The sequence below is a fragment of the Lactuca serriola genome, chromosome 9 (assembly GCF_051521515.1).
Source record: "Lactuca serriola cultivar US96UC23 chromosome 9, Lser_US96UC23_V15, whole genome shotgun sequence".
NCBI classification, from domain to species: domain Eukaryota; kingdom Viridiplantae; phylum Streptophyta; class Magnoliopsida; order Asterales; family Asteraceae; genus Lactuca; species Lactuca serriola.
Genome location: NC_136416.1, coordinates 216525537 through 216533917, shown reverse-complemented (window position 1 = coordinate 216533917; position 8381 = coordinate 216525537). Strand labels below are relative to the sequence as shown.

The 8381-nt window shown below is 45.7% G+C and overlaps 1 non-coding gene across 1 annotated transcript; it reads right to left on the bottom strand.

Moving 5' to 3' along the window:
• Positions 1 to 7705: 7705 nt before the first annotated feature.
• On the bottom strand, positions 7706 to 7812 carry LOC145077444 (small nucleolar RNA R71). The gene has a single exon (XR_013693188.1). It is a non-coding gene; the product is annotated as a small nucleolar RNA R71 (small nucleolar RNA).
• Positions 7813 to 8381: the final 569 nt, after the last annotated feature.

The following is an 8381-nucleotide window of genomic DNA, read 5'->3' as shown; positions in this document are numbered from 1 at the left end:
TTGGTTCTAGAAGATATGTACGCGGGTGAAGGAATCCTTGACGGGCAAGGTTATCTAAAACTCACGACGTGAATATCTTATTATTCACGACGTGAGTTTGTGAAAATCAGCAACTATATAAACCCTTGACCATTACGAATAAAGGGAACTTTTGGCAAGAGAGAGGAGTTCCAGAAGGCGATTTTAAGCAGAGAAAAGTTCTAGGAAGAAGCTTTCAACACCAAAAGAGTGAAGGTCCATATTTAGATTACTTAATTGATAATTAGGAACATGTTTCATATCACTTTAATTTGTGTTAGTATGTTAGTTGCTATGATGAGCAGCTGAATCTAGCTACTCTTGTTTAGCTAGATGAAGCTTTTAACTTATCAATAGCTTAATTTTTATGGATTTATTTAGTTGGTAAAATTGCTTGTGTTTGATTTGTTTTACCTAACATGCTTGTGTTTGTTTCTCTAATTGCTTGATTGCATGTTCTGTGTAGCTTAGTGACCATTAACTGCATGAACTTGTTTACCTAATGATTTAGTGAACATTGAACTGTTAGAGCTAGGATTGACCAATCTTAGTTAGTAATTAGAGTAAATAAGCTTAGCTGTGCTAGAGAACGTGTATTGTGACTATAATTGCGTTTATATAACAAATCTTAAATAGCATATTTACATTCATAATTAGTTCTGTGTTTAATTGTGTGTGAACATACATAGTTTGACATGAATAGTTAATTATTGGTAAAGTTAGAACTAAATTACTAATACAATTAAAACCAACTTAATAATCCATAATCATTAGCTAGCCATAAGGAAGAAGTGGATTCAAACTAGACAAGAGTGTGTTTTTACTTATTGAATTTGAGTTAAGTTTGTCTGGTCTTGTAAAATCAGATAAAACCCACTTTTAAACTTGTTAATAATTAGGTTAATTTAATAGTAAGTAGATTAATTAGTAACACCGTTCCCTGTGATCAACACCCGACTTACCCAAGCTATACTGTAATCCGACTAGGTACACTGCCTATAAGTGCATAGTTAGTTTAAGTTTGTTAGGTTATAAATATTAAAATTAGTGGGTACTGTTATGTGATCTGTTTGATCGGCCTGTTGACTATGAATTGTTATTTGACTGTATGTTTATGTGCACATGGTTGTTTGGACTGGAGTTGGGTTGAGGTGGGTCCTGCTTTGTGTTGTAGGCCAAGATACGCAGGGCGGACCGGTTGTCCCGAAGGCCCAGCGAGCAGTCCAGATAGGCTGTAGGCCCCAAGAGGGCGGACCAGACGTGCCGAGGCTTGGAGAGTGGACTAGGCCGACTGAAGGCCCGGTGCGGGCGGACCAGTCATACTATAGACTCAGAGAGTGGACCAGGTGGATTGAAGGCCCGGTGCGGGTGAACCAATCACACTGCAGACTCGATGTATATGGCTAGACTCGGAGGGTAGACCAGGTGGACTGTTGGCCAGTGCGGCGGACCAGTCACACAATAGACCCGAAGTGCATGGCTGTTCTGTGATCGGATATGATATGGCATGATATGTGTGTATGGTATATGTGGTTGGTATTTTGGGGATATCTCACTAAGCTTTCGGGCTTACAGTTGTGGTTTTATGTTTTTCAGGTTCTTCAGGAGACCGTGGCAAGGAGAAGGTGTGATCGTACCGCTCCTCATGTTTATGTTGTGATGTGATTCTGGGAATACTTTAATTTAATTGTATTGAAAACCTTTTTGTAACAATTTAATGAAATCGGGTTGTTTTTGAAAAGTTTAAATTGGTTGGAATTTTTCGGTCGTTACAAGTTGGTATCAGAGCCTTGGTTTGAGTGAATTGGAGGAACACTCGTGTGACTCCAGTCTCAAATCGAGGAGGGTTTTCAAAAGAGAATTTAAAATGGTTTTCAAAATGAGTAAAAGGAGGACGCGAAGGTACGATCAGCCGGAGCCAGTAAGTAACCCCAAAATACCATACATGATATTTGTTTTTGAGCTTTGATAGAACAACATGCTAGTGCTAGGCTAGGGATCTTCAGGATTTCATGATAATGTTGCCTGATTTATGATGCCTGTTAGCCTAGGGTTTCCTTGTGAGAGATTTCCAGTGTTCCTCTAGTAGTGAGGTTGAGCGCTTGTTTGTATGTTTTCACTAGGGTGTTGTGGTAGTACTTCATATAAATATGGGTAGGTGTGGAAGGTAGTATGGGCCCGTACTACTGAAAGCACAGGACCCATACGCGTATCTGGGAAACCATGACCTCTAGGGTTGGTTTGAGAGTTGGTTCCCGGGTTAGTGGGAAGTGTCTGAGATTTTGTGGTGTTTTTCAGTATGGAGATTCCGAGGCATGCAGGTAGTGGATCCGGGTCAGGATCGGGAGCAGGAGAGGGAGTTCCGGGCGGGTCAGTACCGCCCGAGGTTATTGGTCAGATGAGCATGTGCGAGTTGGATGCGAGGATTCGTGAGATCCTGCATGATGAGATTGTTGCGTTGTTCCGGGCTGAGTTGCCGGAACTGTTTGGGTCGATCAAGACCGCTATGGTTGAGTATTTTGATGAGCGCTATGCAGCTCTCGCAGAGACGGCTGCCGCGGCGGCTACAGCGGCTATAGCAGCGGCAGGGGGAGGAGCTGGTCGGGGTTTTCAGTATCGGGACTTCGATAATACGAAGCCTCCCACCTTTGATGGAGTTCAGGACCCGATTGTTGCTATGAGATGGTTATCGGACGTGGAGGGGTGTTTCTTCACGTGTTCATGCCCTGCTGATCAGAGGGTGAGGTGTGCTCTGAACCTGTTGAGGCTCGGGGCGAAGGATTGGTGAAGATTGACCACAGGGTCATATTCGGATGCGCAGAGGGTTGCTGTTTCATGGGATCAGTTCAGAGAGATGTTCAGCACTCGTTATGTTCCGCGGGTTAAGAGAGAGAGAGAGAGAGAGAGAGAGAGAGAGAGAGATTGGCTTAGGAGTTCCTTGAGCTGAAGTAGGGTTCGGAGTCGATGACTGAGATCACCAGGATGTTCACTGAGAGGGCGATGTTCTGCCCTGAGTTCGCTTCGGAGCAGGCTCAGATGTCTCGATATCTGAGCATGCTCAAGAGGGATATCAGACAGTTTGTATCTACGCAAAGGTACGAGACTTTGTTGGAGTTGCAGGAGGCCGCCAGGCGGCGTGAATTAGATATTGAGTTGCAGTTGCGTGAGCTGAGGCAGGCTCCGGTGCAGTCGCAGCCGGCGCCGAAACTGTCCAAGACCGTTGATTCTAGGGTGGGAGATCTGAGCAGCCACACTTGTGGGAAGTGTGGGAGGGGTCACATCGGAGTTTGTAGGTCCGGTGGTGCATTCCGCAAGTGCGAAAAGGAGGGGCACTATGCGAGGGATTGTCGGCAGTCAGCGCCGGTTCGGGATTTGAGGATTTGTTATCATTGTAATCAGGTTGGACATTTGAGGGTCAACTGTCCACAGCTCGCTGCAGGACCGGTGCAGGCTCCAACACCGGCCACTTTGAGGATCACAGGTGGAGGTCAGGGTGGAGCGGAACCCCCAAGGGCTCAGGGTCGTGCTTTTCAGCTTACAGCAGAGGAGGTCAGAGCGGCGCCGGATGCAGCCGCGGGTATGTTTCTTTCTTGATGTCTTGATTATCTTGTGATTATTGTGGAGTATTGTTTATCTGTTTGTCTGATTGTGTGGTTTTCGGTATGGTATTCGTTGTTCCTTGAGGGTTTGGTATGGTTATGGGTTAGTGATGGGAATTTCGTTGGTTATCATTCATGTAGATTATTAGTGGAAATCTTGCGTCTGGTTTGAAGGTTCGGTAGCATCTGCTTTCTGAGGAGCGGTTAGCTGCAGATTGAGTTCTTTCGAGCTCGGGATGATCAGTGTTGATATGTGATTTTGTGAAGGTTTTTTGTGCTTGCGGGATGCAGTTCGCGTGTAAGTGTTTGTGTTGTGTAAGGTTGTTGGGGGAGGTCGGTGATGGCGACCGGTGATTGATAATCAGTGCTATAAGTGGGGGAGAATTGGAAAATTCTCCAGAAGATCGATGAGCATGTGAGGTTGTTTAGCTGTTTGGGATTCAGTAGTGTTCTGTCAGCCAAGAGCATAGGCTGGTATGAGAAAGTGGCTGGCATGCGGGGCGGGATACAAACCAAGGGTACTTGATTGTGGAGGGCCTTGGATCAGGCCGGGATTGAGTTGTGTGATGGAAATAGAGTTCGGAACCCCTAGAGGGCTAGAACAGTATGCATGGGAGGATTTCCCGGAGAGATAACTCGGAGTGATGAATGTCGGTTGAGCGGTCCGGATAGACTGAAGGCCGGTAAGCGTACCAGTCAGGCCGAAGGCTCGGAGAATGGTCCAGCCAGACTGAAGGCACTGCAGGGCGGTCCAGATTGGCTGAAGGTTCTGAGAGTGGTCCAGATTAACTGAAGGCTTGGTAAGGCGGTCCAGTCATGCTGAAGACTCTGCAGGTATTGTTAGATCGGTTTGAGGAAATGGGTTGAGAATGTTGCGATGTGTTAGCATTAGAAGGTCTGGCCTCGGGTATTGATCTTGATGAGTGGAGATAGTGCATGGACTCTAGAGTCCCTGTGAGCAGATTCAGAGCATGTGTGTTGCATGGATAGCGGTTATGCTATAAAGGAGTGGTGTAGCGTTGGGCGAGCACCGTGGCACTTGTCGTAGTGACAAGGCGGCCAAGTGGATTTCCTTGGTAAGGGAAAGAGAGAGGAATGTAACTCCGAGAGGGAGTGTAAATTCACGGAAGTGAAAGCAGTAGCGCAAAGTTATGATTGGAGTGGTCCAATTGTGGTCATTGAGCAGCGTGATTGCGGCAGTGGTATGGGATCACATCCGGTTTGGGATGTCTGCTGAGGTCGCGGAAGGAATTCCGCGGGTGTAGAGCCAAGAGGCTCGGAAGGGATGCAGGGAGGGAGTCTTAGGCCCCCAGTGTGATTCTGATAAGGGAATTGTGTATGTAGTGGTGGTTCATCCTGGGGGATGTTTGGACATGTCGTCAATGTGACAGGTTTTCCTAACCCGAGAGTGCTAGGGCTAGTTCAGCATGTGCATGCGATTGCAAGAGGAGAACTCATGGGAGTTGCTCTAAGGCTGAAGAATGTGTCATTCTGTCAGCATGGAGTGGATAGAGTTGGACTCGGATCGGGAACCTGGTGGTTCAGGGTTATATCTAGCTCGTAAGAGTCAAGTGATTGTTGTGATCAGGATCGAGAAAAGTGCCATGGGGTGGTATTCGGTTGACAAGTGTGGAGCCTGATAAGTGTGGTTATCAGAGGGTAAAGCCGGTGGCCGGATTGACTCGGTGGTCAGGACACCGCAAGAAAGGAGAAAGTGAGTTTCGGGTTTCGATGGTTGTGTCTTGAGGAACCCGATCTAGTTAATGCCAGGTGGTGTGTTGCGGGAGAAGTTCTGGAGTCGAGTTGCCGCAGGCTTCGAGGGCGAAGCCTAATTTAAGTGGGGGAGAATTGTAACATCCCGGAATATCAAGAGTAAAGTTGAAGGGCTAAAAGAGTAAATTGGAAAGGGCAACTTGGCGAGTCAACGAGTGGACTCGGCGAGTAGGGTCGCGATTTTGGTCGCGTGTTAAGTGGCCGACTCGGCGAGTCGGCAGCTGGACTCAACGAGTAGGCGCTGAGTGGAGAATACCCTAATTTCGGAGGATGAGTCCTATATAAAGGACATTATATCCTCTCCCCAACCTCCTTACCTTCCCTTGAAGTCCAGAAAACCCTAGAAACGCGATTGTGAAGGTTTTAAGTGCAATTGAGCCTTGGAGAAGAGAATTGGAGGAAGATTTTGGAGAGTTAGGAGGCTTGGAGCAAGGGGATTTGCTTAGATTCGGATTTCATTGCTGTTGGGGCTTCCCTTTAAGGTATTATCTCGTTCTTGGGCTGTTATTCTTCTAGATTCATTATTCTTGGAATGTATGGGAGGTTTAGCTTGTGGTATCTTGAGTTTGAAGATTAGATCTTAGGTTGCTACCTCAGATCTGGAGTGGAGGAGATCTAAAGTGCATTAAAGTCCCTGTTCTTGAGTGATTAGTGAAGCCATCATGTCCCAAATCCTAGCCCTAAAGTGTAAAATGCCTAGATCTCTTTGGATTCATGTAAAGTTTGCCACTTTACGTGATGGATGGGTTGTAGGAGGCTAGATCTACGTTTTGGATCAATTGCATGGCCTGGAAGGTTCTGTTTGGGATGAAATCTAAAGGCACTCGGTGAGTCACAAAGGTGTACTCGGCGAGTTGCTTGAAGATGGTCTGGAACTCGGCGAGTTGGAAGAACAACTCGGCGAGTAGGTTGAAGATAGCCTTAGACTCGGCGAGTCTGGTCGTGAGGTCCAAGTTTCTTATGGTTGAGCTGTGACTTGGTGAGTCAAGGGATGACTCGGTGAGTCGAGTGACCAGGTGGACTGTTGGCCGGTGCGGCGGACCAGTCACACAGTAGACCCGAAGTGCATGGCTGTTCTGTGATCGGATATGATATGGCATGATATGCGTGTATGGTATATGTGGTTGGTATTTTGGGGATATCTCACTAAGCTTTCAGGCTTACAGTTGTGGTTTTATGTTTTTTAGGTTCTTCAGGAGACCGTGCCAAGGCGAAGGCGTGATCGTACCGCTTCTCATGTTTATGTTGTGATGTGATTCTGGGAATACTTTAATTTAATTGTATTGAAAACCTTTTTGTAATAATTTAATGAAATCGGGTTGTTTTTGAAAAGTTTAAATTGGTTGGAATTTTTCGGTCGTTACAAAGTTTTTGGCGCCGTTGCTGGGGAACGACACGTTTATTAGTTTATTTAGTTGCATTAGATTCATCGACCCTTTTTGTGGAATAAAATCTGCAAAAAGTTAATTAGTTATTTATTTGTTATTTTTGTTTATTAGGTTAGTTGGTTAGCATATAACAAAAATTTTGTTTTCTGTCTCTCTCACAGAATTCACAACATGAGTTTTATAAACTCACGACGTGAAAGCTGCGATTTTCAGTTTTTAGTATTTTCTTATTTTAGTTCAGTTTTACGTTTTTAGTTTAGCAAGTTGCAGGAGTTCATGACTAGAGGCTCAAACACACCCTTGGTGCCACCACTTGCAGATCCCGAGTCTGTAATTCACAAGAAAAAGACGCCCTTACAAGAATTAAAGTCAGCTTTTTCAAGGAAGTCGAGAAAGAAGACAGGAGAGTCAAGTTCATCTGCAAGGCGCAAGAGCAATTTTGAGCACTTGGATCAAATACCCGTCCAAACCGAATCCGAATACGATACTGAGCCGAAATTTGAAGAACATACGAGCGAACCCGAGAACGAGCCAAGGAACGAGATGGCAGCAATTGAAGAGATGTCCGTGGGAGCTTACAAGAAGCGGATCCGAGAATATGTGGGTCCCGATTTAGTCCAACCCACAATACCTGCCACTGCCACATTCGAGTTGAAGGGGCACGTCTTGACTGCACTGAAGGATATCCCATTTTTTGGGAAAGATCATGAGGATGCTTTTAAGCATCTAGATGAAGTCAACAACATTGCGGATTACTTTAATGTCCCAAATGTCAACAGAAACACCGTCTTGCTTAGGATGCTTCCCATCACTTTCAAAGGAGCTGCTAAGGAGTGGTTAAAGTCACTTCCACCGGGTACAATTACCACTTGGGCTCAAATGCGTGAGCAATTCCTGGACCAGTTTTGCCCGCCTTCCAAGATAGCCAAACTCAAGAAGGCAATAGCCAACTTTGAGCAACAGCCGGGGGAGTCATTATTCGAAGCATGGGAGCGGTACAAGGGCTTGCTCAGAAATTGCCCTCAGCATGATCTAAATGTGCAACAAGAGATGTCGATCTTCTATGATGGGGTCCACGTTATGACGAGACAACTCCTTGACTCTCAAGGACCTATGACAAAGAAAAATCCAAGGGAGGTTAAGGAGCTGATTGAAGAATTCGCGAAGCACTCTCGCGAATACCACAACCCTAGGCAAGATGGAATCAAAGGCGGTGGAGGGGCCCAAACTGAAGAAATAGCAGCTGTAATGGCTATGTTGAATAATTTGGATCAAAGGATAACACAAATGGACCAGTCAATACATGCCATAAGAGTGGGTTGCGAGAGATGTAGTGGTCCACACTTGACCAAGGACTGCAATTTAGATGAGTTTGGGAACATAAAAGCTCAAGTGTGCTACTCGAGTGGGGATAAGTTTGATGAGGACTGGAGGAAACCGAAGAAGGAGTGGCTGCCATATGAAGAGTATAAGAAGCAAAAAGAAGAGAAGTATAGGCAGACAGGTTGAGGCTTCTATCAAAAGGAGCAGCCACCAGCCGAGAAGAAACCCGATCTAGAGACTATGTTGATGAAGTTTATGGAAGCTTCGGAAAAGAGACACG